Source organism: Anabrus simplex, chromosome 2 (genome assembly GCF_040414725.1).
Source record: "Anabrus simplex isolate iqAnaSimp1 chromosome 2, ASM4041472v1, whole genome shotgun sequence".
Taxonomy (NCBI): Eukaryota; Metazoa; Arthropoda; class Insecta; order Orthoptera; family Tettigoniidae; genus Anabrus; species Anabrus simplex.
In genome coordinates this window covers 378,166,095-378,193,750 of record NC_090266.1, presented here as the reverse complement: position 1 = coordinate 378,193,750, position 27,656 = coordinate 378,166,095, and the positions used below count along the sequence as shown (strand labels likewise).

At 41.8% G+C, this 27,656-nt stretch overlaps 1 protein-coding gene across 1 annotated transcript in view; it reads right to left on the bottom strand.

Annotated features, from left to right (window-relative positions):
- Window positions 1–27,656, bottom strand: part of Bruce (BIR repeat containing ubiquitin-conjugating enzyme) — a 1,406,664-nt gene that overhangs the window by 1,012,975 nt on the left and 366,033 nt on the right. The gene's annotated exons all lie outside the window — the stretch shown is intronic.

Here is a 27,656-nt window from a genome sequence, read left to right as displayed (position 1 = left end):
ATCTAATGTGATGGTATATGAGTGGGTGGTATTTGTAGATGTTGAAATGTGGTGTTGGAAAAGTATGAAGATGTAGTGATGTAATTTGGCTATTTGTATGTGGAGTTTGTGTTGTATGAGGTGTTATGTGGTGTGGGAGAAGTGGTGATATAAGATAGTGGAAGGCAGAAGGTGAGTGTAATTGTCGGAGAAGTAGAAGTGGTATATATAGAAATGAGGTGTTGGAAATGTGGTTAGGAGGTGATGTATGGCTTGGTATTGAGATGGTTTATTTACGGCTGAATTCGTAGGAGTTGGGAGGTGGTATTATTGTATTGGTGGCTGGTATGAGTATTGAATTTTTGGAGTTGGAGAGAGATGATTTTATTATCATTTTGTAAATTTTGGTTTGTTTGTGTAGAAGGGACGAAGAAATATGATGTTGGAGAGGTGTTGGTATATGATTACCGAAATTTTTTGGAGATGGAGAGGTAATTTTATTATGGAGTGCTATGACGGAATGAAATGAAATGAAGCAATGTTACCGAGGATTTGTAAAAGTTGTGGTATGGTGGATTGGAATGTAATGACGGAATATTGTTGTTATTATGGCTGGTTTGGTATGCAATCGTGTAATGTTGCTGTGGTAGTTTATTTTGGAGTAGGTCAGGGAACAATAAAGGTGATGAAAATGCTGAAGGTAAACATAGGCATGGTTGGCCTGAGCACACCAAAGCAGAGTAGGTCAAACAGAAAAACAATGGCGGTGTGGGAATGTGCTGAGTAAGAAAGGAGAGTTGGTGGAAGGTGTAGTCTTGCTCCGGGATCGCATATGTGATATTTTAAGTTTATTATTTACTGCAAGTAAGGCAAACGGTTCATAGAGGGAATCTACCGTTGGCCAGTTGATTATTAATATTATTATTACTTTATTATTATGATTATTATTATTATTATTATTATTATTATTATTATTATTATTGACATCACTATTATTATTTTATATGTGGGTAGGGGGTATTTTATATTTAGTTATTTATTTATTTATTCAAATAATTATTTATATGACGTGATAGTGTAGAGTGGCTTAGGAATTGAGTATTTTTTAGAAGGGAAGCATGGACGTGCCATGGGGAAAAAAGGATGGCTGCCGTGGTGACCTATATTTGAAGGCACGTTTCCGGAGCATCTGATGGACTCCATGGCGCGCCCAAAGGAGTGCAGGATGGCATGTGGTTTTCTCTCCCTAGTCATGTATAAAGACGGAGTGGGGGTGGGCCCATTCCAAATGAAGAAGGGGGTGGGAGGGGCCCACGCAGATTAGAGTTAAGAAGATAAGATGGGAATAGAGGAATAGGAGAAGGGAGCGGCGCCAGTGACGTGGATGGGCCGCATTGGATTGGTGAGAGGGAATCACATTGTCACCTGTGAGGATTATGGGGGTCCATAGTTAGACCCCAGGGAGAGGGCCGGCCATGTCATCGACGGGAGGGTGGCCTTTCTCTCACCAAGGGTGATGACATGGCCGGACAGTAGTAGTAGTAGCTAGTTAATATTATGCTCTATTGTGAACATGTATTGGGGCTAATCGCCTGTGTTGTTCACTAATAAACCATAACCATAATGTATTCCCAAGAAAGCCGGTGCTGACAGGTGTGAAAACTACCGCACCATTAGTTTAGTATCTCATGCCTGCAAAATTTTAACACGTATTATTTACAGAAGAATGGAAAAACAAGTTGAAACTGAGTTGGGAGAAGATCAATTTGGCTTCAGAAGAAATGTAGGAACACATGAAGCATTCCTGACTCTACGTCTGATCTTAGAGAATCGAATCAAGAAGGACAAGCCCACGTAAATGGCATTCGTAGATCTAGAAAAGGCATTCAATAATGTTGATTGGACCAAGCTATTTATGATTCTGAAGATGATAGGGATCAGATACCGAAAACGAAGAATTATCTACAATCTGTATAAAAATCAGTCTGCAGTGATAAGAATCGAGGGCTTCGAAAAAAAAGAAGCAGTAATCCAGAAAGGAGTAAGGCAAGGCTGCAGTTTGTCCCCTCTCCTTTTCAATGTTTACATAGAACAGGCAGTAAAGGAAATCAAAGAGAAATTTGGAAAGGGAATCACAGTCCAAGGAGAGGAAATCAAAACCTTGAGATTTGCTGATGATATTGTTATTTTATCTGAGACTGCACAAGATCTCGAGAAGTTGCTGAATGGTATGGATGAAGTCTTGGGTAAGGAGTACAAGATGAAAATAAATAAGTCTAAAACAAAAGTAATGGAGTGCAGTCGAACGAAGGCAGGTGATGCAGGAAATATTAGATTAGGAAATGAAGTCTTAAAGGAAGTAGATGAATATTGTTACTTGGGTAGTAAAATAACTAATGATGGCAGAAGTAAGGAGGACATAAAATGCAGACTAGCACAAGCAAGGAAGAGCTTTCTTAAGAAAAGAAATTTGCTCACTTCAAGCATTGATATCGGAATTAGAAGGATGTTTTTGAAGACTTTCGTGTGGAGCGTGGCATTGTATGGAAGTGAAACATGGACGATAACTAGCTCAGAAAGAAAGAGAATAGAAGCTTTGAAATGTGGTGTTAGAGAAGAATGCTGAAGGTTAGATGGATAGATTGAATAACGAATGAAGAGATACTGAATCGAATTGGTGAGAGGAGATTGATTTGGCTAAATTTGACGAGAAGAGATAGAATGAAAGGACACATCTTAATGTACCCAGGACTTGTTCAGTTGGTTTTTGAAGGAAGTGTAGGTGGTAAGAACGGTAGGTGTAGACCAAGATATGAATATGACAAGCAGATTAGAGCAGATGTAGGATGCAATAGTTAAGTAGAAATGAAAAGTTTAGCACAGGATAGGGTGGCATGGAGGGCTGCATCAAACCAGTCTATGGACTGATGACTCAAACAACAACAACAACAACAAGTTCAATATGGGCGTTATATTTTAAAACTGTACCAAGTTTAGAAGTAATTACAGCAGAAGAGGTTGTTACTAACCAATTAACAGAATCAGTGTGACTAGAAGTAGAATAAATATATTACTGAGATGTTCAATAGGTTGCAGAAATGGGATAACCAGAGCAGTTTATTAGGGGTTTCTTAGTGTTTGATTGAAAGTGAAAGGAAACAGAGGAAGAGAATTATATATTAAACCAGTATGACGAAAAAAAAAAAAATCAAAACCAAGAATAATGGGAAGTGGAAGGTCTTGAATGATCCGGAATGCATAAGGCCAAGAAAACTGGTTAATCTTTAAATTAAGTTGAATATTCCACATGTTTCTAGAACATGATTAGAAATAGAAGTATATTGTAACATAGATGAACAAGGTGTTAATGTTGGAAATATTTGCTTTAGATCATTGAAAAAAGAATTACTAATTAAGGAAATGAAGCTCCAGAATCTAAAAGAGCAATAGTAGAGACATTATTTAATTGAACGAGAGATGTATGGGGTGGTTGCACAGAAGTAGCTTGAAATGGTGGAGGAAAATCTGGCAGATTTAACCCTAATTACCGTCCACTGCCTAATGACGAGGGTAGAAGGAGTTTCCCTGACGTGGTGTAGGGCAATTCTTAGCAATATGACCCATTCCATTACAGCAAAAGCACTTGATCGTTGTGTGACTTATGCTATTTGGGGTAGGGTGATGTGAAATTTGGCGAGGAGATTTACAGGATGATTGTGAGGGTGAGGAAACATTAGTCATATTGGAATTCGGTGGAGGCACAGCAGAATAATATGAGAGATTACTGTATGTATTAATAGTATCTGCCTGAGCAATGTTATATATAGTTGAGCAATAGATGTTGGGGGTGAAAAGGGATTTAAAAGGTAGTGAAGCATAAAATTAGACTATAGAAAGTAGTTCTTGGGGATGGTCAGCAATAGCTAGAACATCAAGTAATCATGGTCGTCAGGACGTTAGTGTCATCTAATTAACTCAAACTGAGATTAAAACGAACTTCATATGGTAGAAAATGATTATGTAGTACAGTTTGAAATTGAATACAATTTGAAATTTTATTCATATGTTCTAACCAAAAGCTACTTAAATGAGATGATGTATTTGGATAGAGAAGACTAATAGTTGCTGAAAGGCGGCTAATTCTGTTTTTAAAAGCCTTCTAATATGAAAAAACAAATTAACTTATGACTGGGAGCCTGTAGCAACAAGTTGTGGTACTTGGATAAGTGGCTGTTTAATAACATGAAATTTAAGTGAATGATTTAAAGTACTACCAGAAGATGAAGGCTCAAATGCAGACTGAGATGAAGGCAACAGTTTCTGAATTTGAGATGGTAAATTAGCTCTACAGTGCAGTGGATGGGTCATAGGAGGAAGTTCTTTACAATTTTCAGGTGGTAAATGAAAATCCAAGAATTTCCTGGTTGGATACTCATTTTATGGTGTAGAAGTAGGTTTCACCTTATCTTTAGCAGAAACGTCAAAGTGAAGTGGCACAGATGATTCGGAAGTAGTAGAACTTTGCATGTTTATGTGCATCGCTGGTAATGTGAAATTTTCACGTAGTAAATCATGAATGAATAGGTAGATTTGTGTCTAAGAGAGGAAAGGCATCCAAGAAAGTAGCCATAATGAAATTAATAGTAAATAGTAAATATATATATATAACATTGCTCAGGCAGATACCTAGCCTCAATTCATTTTTTTATGCTAAAGGGGTAAAAGGTGAAATATTCTGCTACCATTGACGCACTATGATGATATTTGATATCTGATGACATATAAAGGGAAGTAAAGAATAGAATAAATAAATAATTCCAGGAATATTCATGAAAGAGGGGTTGAAGCATACACTGTAACTATTTCTAGGGCCTTCACCAGAGAAGGGTCCGTGAATGTAGAGAAGAATGGAAGAAATGTTTCAATGAGTATTATGTGATTAACATGGAACAAGATTTTTTTTAAGAGATAACAACATGAAGAACAGCTGGAACTGAGATACATGAAGGATTGAAAAACTAACCTTATCGGGAGGTAAAATGTAATCAAACAATGGCTAATAACAAGTAATGATCAAAAAAACTAGTACATCTTTAAAGGGAATTACAATTTAAATCTTTAACAAGAACAGAAGCCTCCGTGGCTCAGACGGCAGCGCGTCGGCCTCTCACCGCTGGATACCATGGTCCAAATCCCGGTCACTCCATGCGAGATTTGTGCTAGACAAAGCAGAGGCGGGGCAGGTTTTTCCCCGGGTACTCCGGTTTTCCCTGTCATCTTTCATTCCAGCAACACTCTCCATTCTCATTTCATAGCATATATCAGTCATTACCCATTCCGCGAACCATGTGACCTTGCCGTGGTGGGGAGGCTTGCGTGTCCCAATGATGCAGATAGCCGAGCCGCAGGTGCAACCATATCGGATGGGTATCTGTTGAGAGACCAGACTAACGAATGGTTCATCGAAAGGGGGTTAGCAGCCTTTCGGTAGTTGCAAGGGCGGCAGTCTAGATGATTGACTGATACGGCCTTGTAATAATACTCAACATGGCTTAGCTGTGTTGATACTGCTACACGGCTGAAAGCAACGGGAAACTACACCCGTAACTAACTCCCGAGGAGATGCAGCTCTCTCTGTATGAATGATGTACTGATGATGGCTTCCTCCCGGGCAAAATATTCCGGAGGTAAACTAGTCCCCCATTCGGATCTCCGGGTGGGGACTACACGAGAGGGGGCGATCATCATGAAGATGGATACTGACATTCTGTGAGTCGGAGCGTGGAATGTTAGAAGTTTGAATCGTTGTGGTAGATTAGAAAATCTGAAAAGGGAGATGGATAGGCTAAAGTTAGATGTAGTTGGTATAAGTGAAGTATGTTGGCAGGAAGAACAAGATTTTTGGTCAGGCGACTACCGAATTATCAACACAAAATCAAACAGGGGAAATGCAGGAGTTGGTTTGATAATGAATAAGAAAATAGGGCAGCGGGTAAGCTACTACGACCAGCACAGTGAAAGAATTATTGTCGTCAAGATAGACACCAAACCAATGCCCACCACAATAGTGCAGGTCTATATGCCTACTCGTTCAACGGATGATGAAGAAATAGAAAGAATATATGAGGAGATAGCAGATTTAATACAATATGATATGTAAAAGGTGACGAGAATCTAATTGTGATGGGAGACTGGAATGCAGTGGTAGGCCAAGGAAGGGAAGATAGTACAGTAGGAGAATTCGAATTTGGATAAAGGAACGAAAGAGGAAGTCAGCTGGGTGAATTCTGCACTGATCATAATTTAGTCCTTGCCAATACTTGGTTCAAACACCACAAACGACGGCTGTATACGTGGACGAGACCTGGAGACACTGGAAGGTATCAAACAGACTTCATTATGATTAGGCAGAGATTCAGAAACCAGGTGTTGGATTGCAAAACTTTCCCAGGAGCAGACGTGGACTCTGAAAACAACTTGCTGGTCATGAAATGCCATCTGAAGTTAAAGAAATTGAAGAAAGGAAAGAATGCAAAAAGATGGGATCTAGACAAGTTGAAAGAAAAGAGTGTGAGGGATTGTTTCAAGGAACATGTTGCACAAGGACTAAATGAAAAGGCTGAAGGAAACACTATAGAGGAAGAGTGGAGAGTCATGAAAAATGAAGTCAGTAGGGCTGCTGAAGAAATGTTCGGAAGGAAGAAAAGATCAACTAAGAATCAGTGGATAACTCAGGAGATACTAGACCTGATAGATGAACAACGAAAATACAAGAATGCTAGAAATGAAGAGGGCAGAAAAGAATACAGGCAATTAAAGAATGAAGTGGATAGAAAGTGCAAGGTACCTAAGGAAGAATGGCTGAAGGAGAAGTGCAAGGATGTCGAAGGCTGTATGGTCCTGGGAAAGGTAGATGCTGCATACAGGAAAATCAAGGAAACCATTGGAGAAAGGAAATCTAGGTGCATGAATATCAAGAGCTCAGATGGAAAGCCACTTCTAGGGAAAGAAGACAAAGTAGAAAGATGGCAGGATCATATCCAACAGTTGTATCAAGGTAAAGATGTAGATAGTTTGGTTCTGGAACATGAAGAGGCTCTGGATGCTGATGAAATGGGAGACCCAATTTTGAGGTCAGAGTTTGACAAAGCTGTGAGTGACCTCAATAGGAACAAGGCACCTGGAATTGATGACATCCTCTCTGAATTACTGACTGCCTTACGAGAAACCAGCCTGGCAAGGTTATTTCATTTAGTGTGCAAGATGTATGAGACAGGAGAAGTCCCAACCGATTTTCGGAAGAATGTTGTTATACCTATTCCCAAGAAAGCCGGTGCTGACAGGTGTGAAAACTACCGCACCATTAGTTTAGTATGTCATGCCTGCAAAATTTTAACACGTATTATTTACAGAAGAATGGAAAAACAAGTTGAAACTGAGTTGGGAGAAGATCAGTTTGGCTTCAGAAGAAATGTAGGAACACGTGAAGCAAGCCTGACTTTACGTCTGATCTTAGAGGACCGAATCAAGAAGGACAAGCCCACGTACATGGCATTCGTAGATCTAGAAAAGGCATTCGATAATGTTGATTGGACCAAGCTATTTATGATTCTGAAGATGATAGGGATCAGATACCGAAAACGAAGAATTATCTACAATCTGTATAAAAATCAGTCTGCAGTGATAAGAATCGAGGGCTTTGGAAAAGAAGCAGCAATCCTGAAAGGAGTGAGGCAAGGCTGCAGTTTGACCCCTCTCCTTTTCAATGTTTACATAGAACAGGCAGTAAAGGAAATCAAAGAGAAATTTGGAAAGGGAATCACAGTCCAAGGAGAGGAAATCAAAACCTTGAGATTTGCCGATGATATTGTTATTTTATCTGAGACTGCACAAGATCTCAAGAAGTTGCTGAATGGTATGGATGAAGTCTTGGGTAAGGAGTACAAGATGAAAATAAATAAGTCTAAAACAAAAGTAATGGAGTGCAGTCGAACGAAGGCAGGTGATGCAGGAAATATTAGATTAGGAAATGAAGTCTTAAAGGAAGTAGATGAATATTGTTACTTGGGTAGTAAAATAACTAACGATGGCAGAAGTAAGGAGGACATAAAATGCAGACTAGCACAGGCAAGGAAGAGCTTTCTTAAAAAAAGAAATTTGCTCACTTCAAACATTGATATCAGAATTAGAAAGATGTTTTTGAAGACTTTCGTGTGGAGCGTGGCATTTTATGGAAGTGAAACATGGATGATAACTAGCTCAGAAAGAAAGAGAATAGAAGCTTTTGAAATGTGGTGTTACAGAAGAATGCTGAAGGTGAGATGGATAGATCGAATCACGAATGAAGAGATACTGAATCGAATTGGTGAGAGGAGATTGATTTGGCTAAATTTGATGGGAAGAAGAGATAGAATGATAGGACACATCTTAAGACACCCAGGACTTGTTCAGTTGGTTTTTGAAGGAAGTGTAGGTGGTAAGAACGGTAGGGGTACACCAAGGTATGAATATGACAAGCAGATTAGAGCAGACATAGAATGCAATAGTTACGTAGAAATGAAAAATTAGTACAGGATAGGGTGGCATGGAGAGCTGCATCAAACCAGACTACGGACTGATGACTCAAACAACAACATCAGTCATTAATAAATCCCTTTGGGAGTGGCGACCCCATCGTACTAATAGCCTATATCTGCTTCATTCATTACATCCCTGACCCGGTCAATGACTGGAAAACAGGTTGTAGGTTCTCATTTTTCATTTTCAACAAGAACAGAATAACAAGGCTAAGTACCTGAAAATATGGAGGATCGATAAGTAGAGGAGTAACCTTTCTTTCTTCAAATATTAGAAAAATTGACAATTTAAATACTCACAGTATATAGACAATGCATAATTAGGGAAAATATAGTATGATCTGTACATATTCCAAAGATAAATGTCATACTGTTTACATAAGTAGCCATGACACAACAGTCTAGCCAACTTAACCACACAAAATACAGGTCTTCAAACTGTTAAAAAAAAAAGAAGAAGAAGAACAGAGCACACTATATTCAGCGCATCGGCACGACAGGCCAAGTCAACAGTTCTATATTAAATTTTTGGTCAAAGGCACAAATAGAAGATGAAGAAAAAGGGTGAGAAAAGGCTATAATGGCAATAATGGAGACCAGTAAATTTTAGTAGTGCATGGATTAGGTCCCCAGGTTCATCTAGCACTTTGGAAAAGGCCACAATGTAGATTAAAACTTTATAGGAAAAAAATGAACTGGGAAGAACCACCTTACCCAGAAAGTCGAACGGTCTCTCCCCTTACCTAGGTCATTTATGAAACTTAAGGTGCAATGAAGTAGAGAGCCGTCATGCAGACGGAGTCGAAATGGGTTCCAGTCCCAAGCTGATCCGATGCACACTGACAAAGAGTGAAATAATGGCTGAAAATTTATAGTCGGCAGAGTCGTAAACAGACGTTATGGCAGGGGTGAGGGGGAAAAGAGACTGGAAAGTTCAAGAACATAGAAGAAGTTGAAGATGCGTTTAGCATAAGAAGTGTAGGGATCCGAGGAAGAAGATAGCGTTAGAAACGTGTCATAGTATATTGGTGGTGGAAGGTAAGAGAACATTATAACAGGTGTACTAATCACAGGGGCTTGTACTATCCCGTGGTGTTCCTCATTTAGTAGGTATTAATCACAGGCAACGCAAAAACCCACGGTGTCGCTCACATAATGATACTGATCACAGGCAGGGCCCAGACACATGGTGTTTCTCACAATAGTACTAATCATCGGTACTGTAAATCCCACCCTGATTCACACTCTATTGCTACTAATTACAAACCTATTGTGTACTAAGCATGGTGGTACTACTCGCAAGTAAAGGTGACCCATGGGGTTCCCTGCATGATGGTACTAATTACAAGTAGTCTCATGGTTCTAATTCGATCATCCCTTGGTTGCCCCTTTTAGTTGCCTCTTACAACAGGCAGACGATACCGTGGGTGTGTTCTTTGTCTGCATCCCCCACTCACAGGGGGTTGTGTGTTCGGTCCGCGAGAGCTATTATGTTTTGCTCAAGTCCACCGGTTAACCGGTTAGAACCACCATTTCCACCTGGGATATGCCACATGGGAGTATCACCTGTATCCCTGCTACGCCAGCGTAGTAGGCTCTCGGCTTTTCCTCTGTTAAAACTGTTTGTGTGAGCACATGTTTTTTTATTAAGCACTAAGCCAGTAGCTACAAATTTATTTACAATTACGTGAATCTGTGCTCATGAAGGTGGCACTTCACCAGAAAATTGCTGAACAAATGCACTGCATCCCCGTCCAGCCAACTTGTACTTGAAATAACTTTTACATACAAAAATATGGTGTTGCAATTATAACTGTCTCACCATGCCAACAGCTGAGGTTCAAACTGGCCATTGATGCCAGGTCGAACACGTGCACGCTCCTTGCAAGGTCAAGAACTATGCGCGCTCTCCCATATAGCTGCTTAAGTCTTGGAGAGTAGAAACGCTGCTGGACAGTCTGGGTTTATAAGAGAGACCCTGTACTGTACCTAGCCAACATGTTACGTGATAAAATGATATATGGCTCGACTGGATGTGCGCAAGCAGCAGCAACCACTTGCCAGCAGAAGTACCTAACAATAACATGGAAATTATGTGCAATAAGACATGTTCATATAGTGTTTTCTGTTCATTTTGGTGTCTGCTATCCACTGGTGGCATAGGGTCCCACACGTTACCTGATATAAAAATTATTATTATTAGTTTTTCCATACACTGCACAGTAAATATTATATTTCAACAACAAAAACAACACAGGCCTGCATTTTTTTCTTTTTTTTCTCCGCAGCAGAGTGTTTAAAGGATGTCTAGGCCTACTTTCAGCATGTTGAATTCAAAACTGATCACAGTTTCTTCCTATAATGGAAGATTTTCTAACCATGCAGAAATAAAATATGTAGCATTTAAGCAACAATTCCTAATGTTTAAATATAATGAATAATGTGTGAAACCCTGCAACACATGATTAAATTTGAAATGTACAGATACTGCAGATACCGCAGTTAAATATTAGTTACAAAACGTCAAACTATTTTCTCCATTTTGTTGCAAACGAACGCTCAGTTAACTTGTGTTTGTGGTCCTGACGAGGGTTATCACGTATAAAACACCAGCCACAGTCAGCCATCATGGAGGCATCTCATCAACCCTGGTACCTCGATTCAGTTTCTTTTATACTTTAACAAAATTGTTTACCTTGCTCTTCGCTTTTGTACTCCTACGCTTCCTGGGAAATACTGAAGAGGAGAATGAAGAAAATGTAACTTGTATTACATATAAGTGTCTTGAAATTTTTGAGCATGTTTTTCACGATGACTGCCTCTGTGGTATAGTGGTTAGTGTGATTAGCTGCCACCCCCGGAGGCCCGGGTTTGAATCCCGGCTCGGCCACGAAATTTGAAAAGTGGTAGGAGGGCTGGAACGGGGTCCACTCAGCCTCGGGAGGTCAACTGAGTAGAGGTGGGTTTGATTACCATCTCAGCCATCCTAGAAGTGGTTTTCCGTGGTTTCCCACTTCTCCTCCAGACATATGCTGGGATGGTACCCAACTTAAGGCCATGGCCGCTTCCTTCTTTCTTCCTTGCCTATCCCTTCAAATGTTCCCATCCCTCACCAAGGCCCCTGTTCAGCATAGCAGGTGAGGCTGCCTGGGCGAGGTACTGGTTATCCTCCCAGTTGTATCCCCTGACCCAGAGTCTGAAGCTCCAGGACACTGACCTTGAGACGGTAGAGGTCCAAGGGGAAAACCGCCCCTGGAGGGTAAACAGATAAAGAAGAAGACAAAGTTTTACACGATATACTCATAGTGATCATTTTTAACATTGCCCGGAAATTTGCTAACAACATCCTTAAATGAGACCCATACCTGGTGCTCTATGTCAATAAATATATATCTAAAATTTACACCCTCCGTGAGTTGATGAATCTCTGGCCCATCAAAAAAACCTCCCTCACTTTTGATTTGGACAGCAATGGAAATTTCTCAGTAAGGTATTCGAAGGAGAGAACACTTTTCTCTGAAGCTTCGACAAATTGCTTTATTATCCCTAATTTTATGTATAAAGGGGAAAATAAAACTTCTTGTGCATCAATTAGTGGGAGATTTATAACATAATTTGTCCATCACAAACTATTTTCTTCCCAGTCAAGCTGGAATTTTCCAATGTCTTTCCCTGGCTCTAGAGTCCCAATCACATAGGAGGCACAGAAATTTTGTGTGCCCTTCTTATTGTCCCAATAAAATATTCACACCTTAATATCACTGCATACATACAACTTTTGTTCAGTACATTTATTTTTTTTCTAGAATAATAAACACATTTGGATTAGTCAGATGTTGAATGAGTTAATGGAATTGAAGCAAGAATATTTCCGTTGTGCAGAAGAACACCTTTTAGACTTCTTCCGCTAGAGTCAATAAACAAATGCCAAACTTCTGCTTCGAAACTGATCTGAGGTGAACAAACAAGCCAGAGATATCAGAACAGTACACCAATTCTCCTTCCTTTACAAAATATCTGGAATTATCTTCACAATGTCTACACTAACATATCCACAAAGACGCACACGAAATGCTGTCAGTTGGTACAGTTCTGTATTCACACCTATCTACAAATGAACACACACATAATCTTAATCACAGCATCACAAACAAAACACTTCGCTCCGAGAACATCAACAAATCCGCCACTCTAGACAACTGACGATCACTTCAACATGGAGATTGCAACCACTGCATGTAAACACGAGGTCACAAGTATATTCTTGCTACACTATAACTCTACTGAACAATAACTTGTTATTACCATTAAGAGCATCTCCTTATATATACATGCTTGGCCAGGCTACTAGAAAGCTACATTACAAAAAATACCTCCTTGAAAATTCTAGAGTGCCTAATACATAGATTATAATGTAGAGAATATTGTAACATCATGTAGTGCCTTTCTAAAAGAATAAATTATATAATATTAATTTACAGGTATTTACATTAAATGAACCCGTATAAATATTTATGTACAGCACATGTTTCATGACATAACCTCACACACAACACGATCAATCGACTACGTAAATAATAATAATACTAATACTAAATTGATGTACATCACAAGTAATAATAATAATAATAATAATAATAATAATAATAATAATAATAATAATAATAAGCTTGAAATTCCATGCTTAGCCTTCGCGGATGACCTGGCCCTATTGTCCAGCGATGAAGTCACAGCAATAAAGCAAGTTGAAATTCTCCAAGAATGTGCCAGAAAGGTCGGACTTCATATCTCCTTCCAGAAAACTGAATTTTTCTGTGCAAAACTAGACATCCATAGTCTCAATACAAAATACAAACAAATCAACAGAGTCCCTCACTTCAAATACCTGGGCGAAATCCTCGAACCAACCGGACAAGAGAAAATAGCCCAAAACAACCGTGTCCAAAAACTCAGAAGGGCTTATGGGAGAACAAGAGAAATCTACAACAAAAAATGTATGTCTCTCCACGTTAAGATTAAACATTACAATACTGTAATCAAACCGGAGGCTTTATATGCAGGGGAAACTCTAACGCTTCATAGAAAGGGCGAACTGGAAAATATCCTAAAAGAAGAGCGAAAAATCATGAGGAAAATTTTAGGACCCAGACACACGGGAGAAGGGTACCGCCTCCAAACCCGGAAATCCACAGAAAAATTATCTAATATTGCGGCAGACCTCAGGAAAAAAAGGCTAAAATTTTATGGACATGTTAAGAGGCTTCCAGAAACTAGACTAACCCACCAAGTTCTTGAAAGAGTTGACAAACTGAAGAATTTTCCTTGGATACAACAAACAAAAGCAGACATGAAGAAAGCACAAATTCTCTGTGAAGACATTTTGAATCGAAATATATATAGAAAGAAAATTGACAATTGGGAAGTTACTCCAGAGAATGAAGTACCAAAAAGAGCAGGTACCAAGTGGACGGAAGAAAGGAAAAGGATCTTTAGTCAACAGATGAAAGCATCCTGGATCCTCCGCAAACAAAATCATAAATAAAGCTTTGTGTGTTCCGAAAGGGACCATTCACGCATAATAATAATAATAATAATAATAATAATAATAATAATAATAATAATAATAATAATAATAATAATAATAATAATTCGGGTCTGATACTTGTATTATTTACCCATAGGTAAGAGAATATTGTTTTCAAGTTACACTGACTGACAGAGCAAATGCAACACCAAGAAGGAGTGGTTCGAAAGGGATGAAAGTTGGGGAAAAAACAGAGACAGCACGGACGAATAATTGATGTTTATTTCAAACCGATATGCAGGTTACACAATGCGCACGGCATCAACTCAGTAGGATGTAGGACCACCGCGAGCGGCGATGCACGCAGAAACACGTCGAGGTACAGAGTCAATAAGAGTGCTGATGGTGTCCTGAGGGATGGTTCTCCATTCTCTGTCAACCATTTGCCACAGTTGGTCATCCGTACGAGGCTGGGGCAGAGTTTGCAAACGGCGTCCAATGAGATCCCACACGTGTTCGATTGGTGAGAGATCCGGAGAGTACGCTGGCCACGGAAACATCTGTACACCTCGTAGAGCCTGTTGGGAGATGCGAGCAGTGTGTGGGCGGGCATTATCCTGCTGAAACAGAGCATTGGACAGCCCCTGAAGGTACGGGAGTGCCACCGGCCGCAGCACATCCTGCACGTAGCGGTGGGCATTTAACGTGCCTTGAATACGCTCTAGAGGTGACGTGGAATCATACGCAATAGCGCCCCAAACCATGATGCCGCGTTGTCTAGCGGTAGGGCGCTCCACAGTTACTGCCGGATTTGACCTTTCTCCACGCCGACGCCACACTCGTCTGCGGTGACTATCACTGACAGAACAGAAGCGTGACTCATCGGAGAACACGACGTTCCGCCATTCCCTCATCCAAGTCGCTCTAGCCCGGCACCATGCCAGGCGTGCACGTCTATGCTGTGGAGTCAATGGTAGTCTTCTGAGCGGACGCCGGGAGTGCAGGCCTCCTTCAACCAATCGACGGGAAATTGTTCTGGTCGATATTGGAACAGCCAGGGTGTCTTGCACATGCTGAAGAATGGCGGTTGACGTGGCGTGCGGGGCTGCCACCGCTTGGCGGCGGATGCGCCAATCCTCGCGTGCTGACGTCACTCGGGCTGCGCCTGGACCCCTCGCACGTGCCACATGTCCCTGCGCCAACCATCTTCGCCACAGGCGCTGCACCGCGGACACATCCCTATGGGTATCGGCTGCGATTTGACGAAGCGACCAACCTGCCCTTCTCAGTCCGATCACCATACCCCTCGTAAAGTCGTCTGTCTGCTGGAAATGCCTCCGTTGATGGCGGCCTGGCATTCTTAGCTATACACGTGTCCTGTGGCACACGACAACGCATTCTACAATGACTGTCGGCTGAGAAATCATGGTACGAAGTGGGCCATTCGCCAACGCCGTGTCCCATTTATCGTTCGCTACGTGCGCATTTCACATCATGAGCATACCTCAGTGACGTCAGTCTACCCTGCAATTGGCATAAAGTTCTGACCACTCCTTCTTGGTGTTGCATTTGCTCTGTCAGTCAGTGTATATCTCTTAATCACACTTGTGTCAATATCCCCCCTATAACATGAAACAATTTCCACACTTCGTCACACTCATCGACTTTCCTTGGACGTAGACTGTATCTTCTTTCTTCCTCAATGTCGGTGGTTGCGTTCTCCTCCTCTTGACCAGGGGCCTATTCCACAAATGTATGGCCTCGTACATTACAAGTAAATTCTCTAGTAACTAGTACAAATACCAGAGTTCCACAAAAGAATTTTCTACAGTTGTACTTTACTACTCCATACTTACAAATTGGCAGTGAATTTTTATAGGTATGTTCCACAAAAGTACTAGTACTTGTAACTTACTAGTGAATTGGGAAGTATTCTCTTCCAGTGAAAGGGCAATAATATATAAATGTACTAGTGCTATTTAAATATACTTATTTCAGATACATTTTGATAAATATGTGGTCTAGCAGTAGTGATAGTGATGATAATGAAAATGAAAACTACCATCTGTATAGGGAAAGAATAAACTTCCAGTTTAACACTATTTGAATACAATGAGCCTTTTAGGTTAAGCACAATAGAAGTGGAAGAACTTTTGATGGATATTGGGCATAGGTTAAAACATCCTACGAACAGAAATAAATCTCTCTCTGCTAAACAACAGTTACTAACAAAACTGCTTTGGCTAGGAAATGGTGGTCAGTACCATGGTATTGTAGATATGCATGGGATGGCAAAATCTTCGGTCTGTAGGTCAATACATTCTGTGGTAGCTGCAATAAATGATATAAAATTTCCTCCAATTGTTCGTTGACCTGAAAATACTGAACAAACATGTTCTAAGAAGGACATTCCTGGAATCATTAATTCCAATTAATTCCAATCATTAATCCAACTTTTCCCCTCAAAAGCTCCATGAGCTTTTCCAAGCCAAATATTTCCATCCAACCATTTATTTTGTCTTGTTTTTTCAGACTCTCGCTGAATGCACTGAAAAGAATATCTTTCCTTCTTTCTATTTCCTTCAAAATGAATAACTTCCTTTCCTTGACACCATTTTAACAATTCACGCAGAGTTTGCAGTTTTGTAACAATTAAGTTTGGCGGCCGAATATCGTTATTAGCGGCATCTGATTCCAAATGACAGACCAAGGTGGGTATGTCAGACTATCGTGGAACATATGCAAGGATCGCAGAAGAACAGAATGGGTGATAATAACGGAGTAATTTCCTATCATCAAAGAAATAAACTGAATAATAACATTGTAGCATTGAGAAATTCACAGAAATATTAGAGTTTTTTGAATCTTTCCTGCATAACTTACCTTAAAATACGATATTAAGATAAATGAGGCAATCATGACCTAATTCAACGAATGGAATACGAAAATAAACAGCTGATTCATGCTATGACGTAGTATGTTTATAGATATGTCGTCACTTGCAAAACTTGCAACAATTCACTAGTAATATACAGGGTCCACCGGAAAAATGTATACACTCCTTACGGAAAAAAAAACTATTTCTTGTGTGGATGTTTTACTTTTAAATTTTGATTACACATGTAGTACTGTCTTCAGTTAAACGTATGGTTACATGAGATGTTCAAAATGCTCACCGTTGGCTGCCAGACGCATAGCAGAACAACGAGCGGTCGCTGCAACTACATCCGTCAATGTTTGAATAGGGATCTCTGCACATGGCGCTGCAATCTCCTGGCGAAGGGCCTCCGGGCAAAACCAAAAGATGAATTACGTAGCAAAGAAAGTATTCACAAGAAGAAACTTGCTGACCAGCATGCACATGCATATGGAATGGGGAAAATCTACTGTGTGTGGACTTCCGCAGGTTGAACGAGCAGACCGTTAGTGATGTTTACCCCATGCCTGACCTGAAAGACTCACCGAAACAAGTAATTCAGTCTAAGATTTTCAGCACACTCGATCTCAACTCCGGATACAGGTAAGTAGTGGAGGTCGAGGAAAGTTCTAGACCACTGACCTCTTTCATGACACAGAGAGGATTATAACAGTTTGCAGTAATGCCCTTTGGATTGAAGAATGCTCCTGCCACATTCATGCGACTGATGGATAAGGTATTATCAGAATATGTTGGAGATTTTTGCCAAGCGTATCTCAACAACATCTTTATTCACAGCAAGAATTTTCAAGAACACCTTGTACATCTGAGGAAAGTGCTGGAACGACTGAAGATTCATGGACTGACTTGCCAACTGGAGAAGTGCCACTTCGCCCAGTCCCGTGTAAAATATCCTTGCCATGTCCTAACCTCTGAAGGCATACAACGGCAATCGGAGAAGAATCGAGCTGTCGAAGAAGCTGAACGCCCACAGTTGAAGCGACGAGTACGTCAGTTCTTTGGCTCGTGTTGTGGATGGTAAAGCACACTTTGTAGAGAAGGAAATACCACTCACCGATCTACTATCTAACAACCGCCCGTTCCGATAGACCAGCAAGGAAGAGGCAGCATTCCAAGGCATTTAGGCTGTGATATGCAATGCTCCCAGTCTAGCCCATCCCGAGCCTCAACGGAAGATGTGCCTGCATACGGACGCCAGCGACTGTGACTTAGGAGCAGTGTTATTCCAGGAGAGGAGTGAAGGTGGAATGGACATCATCGAGTATGCCAGCAGGAAGCTATCTCCTACAGAACAACGCTACTGCACTGCCTAGGAAGAAGCCGTAGCCATGGTGTGGGCCATGGGCAAATTCAGAGGCTACTTTGGAGGGAAGGAAGTTCCAGCTCTACACCGATAACGCCGCTCTCATATGGTTGAACTCGGTCTCTGACTCGAAATCCAAATTTATGCGATGTGCTCTGTTAATCCCAGAATTTGATTTTGATGTGTGTCACGTCCCAAGACCAGCGAACACAGGAGCAGACAGCTTATCTAGGCGCTCGGCGATGGAACCTAAAGCTAGGAGCACCATTGTCAAGAGGGAGTTCCCACAAAAGCACCAGAGGGAGCCTAAGAAACCTGTCCTTATGGGCATCAAGAAGGAACTTCATCTGGGTGTGATCAAACAGTGGCAGGAACAAGGCAAGTCCGGTAGGACCATGACGCAGTGGATCAGGAGACAGCACACCGATAGTCGACTTGTCCCAAGGGAATTCAAGATGTGCTACAAGAACTTTTGGGTTGGCTGAGGACTCTTGATGTACAGGTCACACCTCTCCGACATGACTGCAGTAGTGTTGATCCCCAGACAGCACACGGTGGGCATCCTCGAGAAGTTCCGTGACAGCATTGAAGCCAGACATCCAGGAGGCGAAGAGACATGTCAGTCTATCCGACGTCGATTCTTTTGGGTCAACATGTGGAAAGACATCCTGGGCTACATAAAGAGGTGCTACATCTGTGCCTGCAGCAGGGCAAGCAACAGGAAGGCAGATTGCAGGCAACGAACAAGACTGCCACAACACCCTTCGAAGGTCATAGCTCTTTACTTGATGGGTCCTCACCCTAGAACACCACAGGGCAAAACAGGACTCCTAGTAATCACCGACCTCTTCACAAGATGGATTGAGGCCTTTCCGATACGAGAAGCCATGACGGGACGCATACCAGCCTGCTACAAGACGAGGTATTCAGCCGCTACGATTATCCACGGTGCATTCTGTCAAACAGCGAGAGTCAGTTCACATCAGGGAAGTGGCAGCAAATGATGTCTGAAAGGGGTGTGGAGCACTGGACCACCCCTATCTACAACCCAAGGGCCAATCCAATGGAACGACGGAACCAGGAGCTGAAAAGGTTGCTGCGAGTCCACCTGATTGACAAAGAACATCGACTGTGTGACCGTCAGATACTTCAGTCACTCTTTGCCTTGCGACGACGCATCAACAGTGTCAGCAGCTATTCCCCAGCAGAGCTGTTCCTTGGTCGATAGCTATGCAGTACCGGGGATTGAGATATTTGTCCACTACCCACTCCTGGTCAAGATGAAGCAGCTGTTTCCCTGGCCGAGTCCGCCAGAAAAATGTATACACTCTTTGTTAGACCATATCGGGATAAGGACATTGTCAACTGTTATCATTGTTTTTAAATGTTGTTGTATGGTCTGTCGTTCAACAGATGTCGGTACTTGCATCACGATATTGGGAAAACAAAATGGCTGCACCACGCTTGACATTCGAGCAACGAAAGTACATTCTGAAGTAGTTTATCAGGTTTGATAATGCCGTTGAAGTGCAACATCAGTGGAGGAGGGAGTTTGAAACAAACCCCCAACACGCCTAACAAACGCATTACTAGGAAGTTTGAGACGCGTGGAACGATTTGTGATATTCACAAAGGAAGATCGGGAAGAACGCGCACAGCTACCAGTCCTGCTTCGTCGGCTCATGTGTTGGGAAGTTTTGCTAATTCTCCACACAGACATCTGCTACGCAATGTGCATGGGAAGTGGGATTAGCAGTACAAGTGTACGACGAATTTTGGAAACAGCTAAGTGGAAATTTTACATCCCACGATTACTGCATGCGCTTAATGAGGATGATCCCGATCGTCGAATGCCATTTTGCGAATGGTATCAGCAAATGGTAACCCAAGATGAACAATTTCTGATGAAGTTAGTGTGGTCTGGTGAAGCCCAGTTTAAACTTAATGGAACAGTGAATCGACACAACTGTGTCCACTGGGCTCCGGAAAATCCGCATGTTCATGTGAAAAAGGCGGTCAGTCTACCAGGGGTTGATGTCTGGTGTGGACTGTCGTTGAGTAGCTTACTAGGACCCTTCTTCCTTGATGGCACAGTCACTGGAGCAGTGTACTTGGAAGTGTTACGCACATTTATTTTACAAGCTGTACGTGAGCTTTATGGAGCCGATGATGAAGTCTTCTACCAACAGGACGGGGCGCCACCACACTACCATGTAGCAGTACGAGCTTTCCTGGATGACAATCTGCCGGGACATTCGATTGGACGACGAGGACCCATTGAGTTGTCCCCACGGTCACCAGATCTTACCCCTATGGGCCTTTACTTGTGGAGAACTGTGAAAAATCAAGTCTATCGACTTCACAAAAAAAAAATACTTTTTTTTTTTCCAAGTTGCTTCACGTCGCACCGACACAGTTAGGTCTTATGGCAATGATGGGACAGGAGAGGGCTAGGAGTGTGGAAGAAGCGTCCGTGGCCTTAATTAAGGTACAGCCCCTGCATATGCCGGGCGTGAAAATGGGAAACCACAGAAAACCATCTTCAGGGCTACCGACAGTGGAGTTTGAACCCACTCTCCTGAATACTGGATACTGGCTGCTCTTAAGCAACTGCAGCTATTGAGCTCAGTGCAAAAAAACCATTGGAACCCCAGGTGGAAACGCTTCATACAAACTACAACACATGGCTGATAACCAAAGAAGTCCCTAATCTCTTAAATATCAATATAGTATATTTCTCAAATATGAAAAATTTTTTGCTAATAAGGCTGTAAGATAATATACAAGATGATTTTGACTAACTGAAAATTGTTATAAATAAATAAATAAATAATAAATAAATAAATAAACAAACAAACAAACAAACAAACAAACAAACAAACAAACAAACAAACAAACAAATAAATAAATAAATAAATAAATAAACAAAGCCACTATTTTTATCAAATGGACCTGAATTTGTGATTTAAATTCATCTAAATTAAATAATTAAATACAGTAAGCTAGAAAGGAGGACAGGAACCCACACAAAATAAACATAATTAGAGATCAGTATGTATGTAGGGAGAAATCCAAGGAAGAGAAGAAACACAAAAATGTATCACTGAACTACACATCAACACATACAGCATCATTCTAATCAATTTAACTCCCAAGATAACTTTGTTCTATTTATCAACCAGGCTAACTTAATCTAGTAGCCTGCATGGAAAGTACTTTTTAGAGTAGTGTCCAAATGAAGAAGTGAATTGCCAAGTATTATCAGTCAAATCTAACTAAGGACGTAGAAATATGTTTATATATAAAATTGCAGCTGTTGAGCACAAAAAAGGAAAACCACGAGGTGTTGATAATAGTGAGATGGTCAAATGGCCGTAGGGATGGGCTACAGTTACTAAGAGTGGAAGCATGACTTCATAGAGGTATCACAGTAGAAAACAGAATCCCTGTTTGCAAGAGTAATTATCAAAGAGCCTATACTGACAGCATCAAGTACCAAAATTACAGAGAGAGCCAAATTGTAAGAATTTGTTAAAAAAGCCACACACGTCTATAGTCATGGGAAGGGATGTCCCATTAGAAAATGTGCCGTGTGTGATCCCTGAGTGTTGCGGCTAGTTGAACAGTCTGTCACAAACACCAGTGTCGTGAAGATGGCAACACGTCGTGAGTTAACCCACATTGAACATGGGATTATCATCGGCGCACGGTGCATGGGTTATAGCATTGCGGAGATTACATGCAAATTGTGGTTTCCGAGGTCAACAGTGTAGAGGGTGGATCTTCGATATCGCAGAGTGAATGCTACCACCACCCACGTAAACCGCCACGTGGGAAGACTAACTGTACAACATCTGTATTACAAGTGTATGATCCCACATTTTTAGGTTAGGAAATTTTCGTAAAATAATTCGTAAAATTGAAGTCTTGAAAATCATGTAATTTTGTTCATTTATAACGTAAAAACCTAATATTATAAGAAGAATTTGTAGTAGGGAATTTTGTATCTGTGTATCTTTATTTTGGTGTAACTTTAATTTGTGTAACAGTCTACACATGGCATGGCAGTATAGGTTGCTCAAGAATTGTGCAACACGGAAAACAGTGGCTATATTGGCAAAGACGGTTGAAGTCAGTTGAAAGTGTTGCAACACAAACCGGGGTACGGCCAGGTAGTATAGGCTGAAGATTGGAATTGATCAATGTGTATGTGGCGTTCTATGTCACAACAGCTGCTCAATAGCCAATACGAGGGCTTTGTTTCAAGCAAGGTTGGGTCGACTGAGTGATGCGTGAAGAAGTGCCTGTGAGCGTGTTGCTACCTGTAAACTTTTCGGGACGCTACAATCACATGTAGCAAGCCTATATATAAGTGTGATGCATCTGCGGCAAGCATTCTGATTGTTTCTCGTTCGGACCGGTGCATGGGATCTATTTTGCGCAGTTTCCGATGCGCTATTCTATTGCTCTTCAGTATCCGTTATAGAATGAGCACTTTATAATTACAGATGCTTACAAGTTTCACGTGAACAGTCTGTAAAAGACACCACTAAGTGTTTATTTGTTACTCAAACTCTGTATTATTCTTCTATGAGATAACGTACCGAGGGTGTGGTGGTGGATACTTAATGCACATTCTAGGGTGGATGTGTGGTTGTGCACCGAGCTAATTCTTGCTAAAGGAAATCGTCAGCCGAGTATGCAGTACTTCAGTTGGAGAAACGTAAGGAGTCACATTAACCTGTGCTGGAAGCTGGAATGAATCAAGACATCGATGAAGAGGAGTGTAAATAAGGTAAGGGGTACTCTTCGTAAAGAAGGGTGTATCCGTACATAAAGAAAGTCGTCGTACTTATCTTTACTAGATAAGGGTTTTTCTTCTGTGGCAGTAGGCAGTGCAGTCGACTGTTACCTGGAGGTATGTCATAAAATGTATATAGAGAAAATAATTTTTATTGCTGATTTATAGATGTGCATATTTTTGTCTTTTCTAAATGGCAAACATGGGTTGGTCTCATCAAGTGATGATTGTTAGTGTTTGTCGTATTAACTTTATTTTGGGAGTAAATTCATGGAATGAAACTTGCAGTAAGTATTTTTTTCGGTAAAGTAAGGATGAACCTGGCATGCTACCCAAATTTAATTTCAGGAGTTAACAGAAAGAGGTAAGGTTATAAAGCAATCTGGAGCCTGATGACTGTCGCCTTGGGAGAGGGAGTTCCTTGTTGCTCTACAGAGTTAATTATTCCTGCAAATTTTTTTGCAGGTGGCGCCCATTCTCATTATTTATACTTTATCCTAGTGACCATTTATCCAGTTAGTATTTTCAATTTAGCCAAAATGTTATAAGACCACAGGTATTTAGCGAACGGACATCACGTTGCCTCTGCAGAACCATACCGGGCGGTCAATGGGCCACTGTGAGTCAGATCGCCCAGTTGAATGTTGGGAGTCAGGAACCCATTTCTACCAGGAATGTAAAGAGGCAACTGCACCACATAGGCTTTACCAGCCGATGACCAACTCATGTCCCTTTGCCGACACCTCGACAAAGAACTCAACAACATGCATGGGCCCTTGAACATCGGCAATGGACCATGGAACATTGGTGGCATGTGGTATGATCAGATGAATCCCGGTTCAAGTTGTACAAGCTGTTGGATGCATGAGAGTGTGGCATATGCCCCATGAAGCTATGGATCCTGTGTGTCATCAAGGTTGTGTCCAGGTGGGAGGTTGCTCAGTTCTGGTTCAGTCAGCATTCTCATGGTCGCAATTAGGCCCCACTGTCAAGCTGCAGGGAGCGCTGACAGGTGCACATTATGTGGACATTCTTTCAGACCATCTGCATCCCTTTCTGGCCCTAGACTACCCTGATGGAGATGCCATAATTCAACAGGACAATGCGTCACGTCACCACTCTGTGGTGATACGCAGGTGGTTGCAGGAGCACTCCAGTGAAGTTACGACCTTGGATTGACCCTCCAAATCCCCCAATCTTAGTCCAATCGAGCATTTATGAGATGCTGTCAATGCTGGTGTATGCTCCACGAACTTCACACTAACTACACAAGACCAACTGTGGGTAGCAGTGCAAGATGCGAGGATCAAGATCCCTCCAGAACGATTCCAACACCTTGTAGAGTCGATGCCTTGCCGTACTGCTGCTGTTTTGAAGGCTCGTGGAGGAGCAATTCGTTATTAACATCACATTCAGCATTTTCCCACGACTCTTAACTACTCTGTGTATATATATGCCTTCAAGAGTACTGAAATGTCATTATTATTTCGGTACAAGCAATGACAATCATTCTGCAGCAGAATCCAAACTGTTTCAATGCATCATGGGATTATTAGTTAACATGTTCTAATATACTTTGGGAGTGGTGACACCATCATAACAATAGATATTTTTTTTTTTAAGTGTGGGTAAACCTGCCAGTAGCTGGACAAGGGGAAATGAAAATGATTATGATGATGATGATGATGATGATGATGTACTAGTAGAGTATATGATGTAGAATCAATTCATACACTCATGAGCAACTGAAGTAGAGATATGTGGCTACTAGCATGTAGCACCCCTCTGTCACCTTGATGATGGCAGCGATACAACTCCACAGGACTCCAGAAGCAATGGGGAGCCATACTGATCCATGATCACTGCACAGCCTCCTTAGTCCACAAAGATTGGTCGGAGTAGGGTACAGAGCATGCATATGTCTCTCAACGACATCCCTGATGTGCTCAATAGCAATCGGAGGGCCAAGCAAGCATCTTAACATCCGGGAAATGCTCATTGAACCAGTCAGCCACAATTTGGGAGCAATGGGCTGAAGACAGTGTGCTGCAAGGCGAACAAAGGGGCGAACATGATCTGCCGGCATGATCCTGTCGTTCGCCTATCCCATCATTGCCATAAGGCCTATCTGTGTTGGTGTGGTATAAAGCAAATTGTAAAGCAAATTGTCAGATGTACCACCAGACTCACTTCATCCCACATGAACAACCCCAATACGAGGATGCAACGGCCACCACCACCACCAGAATGTACTGTATACTACTGGCAAAATGGATCCATCGACTCATGTGGTTGAGAAGCAACTGTACCTGGCCATCAGCGTGTACCAACTGGTACCTCGACTCATCTGTCCATCCAACCTTTCTCCATGCTTTGAGCATGCAGTGTTCCTTTGCCCATGTTAGTTGTTCTGCCTTGTGATGGAGTTAAGCAGAGGTACCTTCATGGGATGGTTTACCCCATGGTGACAAGATGGTTCTGGATGATATGGCTGCTCACACGTCATCACTGTCCAGTGCTGAATTGATTAGTGATCAGCTGTACTGTGGCCTGTCTATCCACTGTTACAACCTAAGCTAGCTGACGGCAAGCCCTGTCATCAATGCATCATACACAACAACTGACACTGGTGGCAGTGGCTTTGTAAGAATTCACATACTCATGGAACACTCTTGATACAGAGGTCCTTGGAAAGCCTAGTGTCAGCATGACTTTGGAAACGGAATGGCCTATACAACTGGCACAAACAATCTGGCCATCAGGATCAAATTAATGCACTGAGGTCTCAGGGTTTACCTATCCTGTAGTCAGCTGTTGCTCATACAGCCCGTATGAGGTCTGACGTCCTCGCTGCTAAATGCCACGCCCTCCTATTACATTAACTAATCTGAACACAGTGCCACTTCCATGCTACAGAAGATAACTCTAATTCAATAGCTGATGAGTGTACAAACATGCCTTTATTTTTAATAACCTGCTTTACGTCAAACCGACACAGATAGGTCTTATGGTGACGATGGGATAGGAAAGGGCTAGGATTGGGAAGAAATAGGCCGTGGAATTAATTAAGGTACAGCCCCAGCATTTGCCTGGTGTGAAAATGGGAAACCACGGAAAACCATCTTCAGGGCTGCCAACTGTGGTGTTCGAACCCACTCTCTCCCGAATGCAAGCTTTCAGTTGCCTGCCAGTAACAGCACGGCCAACTTGCATAGTTCCTAACAAGTGATTCCTATCTAATATTGTTACACAAATAGAATGTGTCATTACAGTTTTGACTCAGTTAATATGACACTTAGAACACTATCAAATACAGGGTCTTTCATAAAGAATGAATTGATTTCTAAGGCTTATTGCTCCATACTCAAGCCACGCAGTGGAAAAAGTCGCATATCATTAAAAAGGGCATGGGCTCGCATTTCTGTTAGCAGTCAGTAGAGTGCTCCGTGCCTTCCTCCCCTCACTTCCCCCGACTCCATTCAACCTGCACAGCAGTGAGCTCACTCAATTGCTGCGCGAGTCTAACAATGGCAACACTTCAGCATAAAGCATTCTGTGTTGTTGCGTTTGTACGGACCGGGTCTGTGGTTAGGGTCCAACTTGAGTTCCATAGGAGATTTAACGATGACTCGTACAGGCCCTCTCCCAAGAACATCCGACGGTGGTTCCAACATTTCCAGGAAATAGGGGTGTTTTATTTTTCTTTTGTTTTTTTGTAGAGGAAAACGCCCTGGTCGACCGTGAACTGCATGGTCAGAAGAAAATGTGAGGAGAATCCAAGAGGCGTTTACTCGGAGTCCCTGGAAATCCATATCTCAAGGTCGCTGTCAGCTTCAGGAGAGGAGTACCAGTATCTGGCGTGTCCTGAAAAGACGCCTACACATGAAACCATACAGACTTCAGCTGGTTCACCCACTGAGACATGTTGGCAAGGGACAACAGATGGAATTCTGTGCTGCGATGCTAAACATGGAAAATAATGAAGAAGACAATTTTTTGCGCTTCATTTTTAGTGACGAAGCAACCTTCCATATCAATGGTTGTGTCAATCATCACAATGTTTGGACTTGGGGAAACGAACACCCATATGCTACAATCGAGCACAAATGGAATTCTCCCAAGATAAATGTTTTCTGTGCGGTCAGTAATGTCAGGGATTATGGCCCTTTCATCTTCAACACCATCATTGTCGTAGGACAAAGCTATCTGGACCCGGCTCTTCCCTTTGCTGCAAACACACTCATGCGACTTCATTTTCCAACAAGATGGTGCCCCGCCCCATTGGAGCTTACCAGTGCGAACATTTCTGCATGAAACAGTGCTTCAATGGTGGATTGGTTGACACACTCCTACGAATCGTACTCTACTCGCATGGCCTCCAAGATCCCCAAACCACACTCCTTGTGACTTCTTCCTGTGGGGTACGTTCAGGACAAAGTTTATGTTCCACTACTACAGACTACGCCGGATGACCCTTCAAGAGCGGATCAACTCAATGGATCGTGATATGCTGCAATGTGTTTGGGAGGAATTGT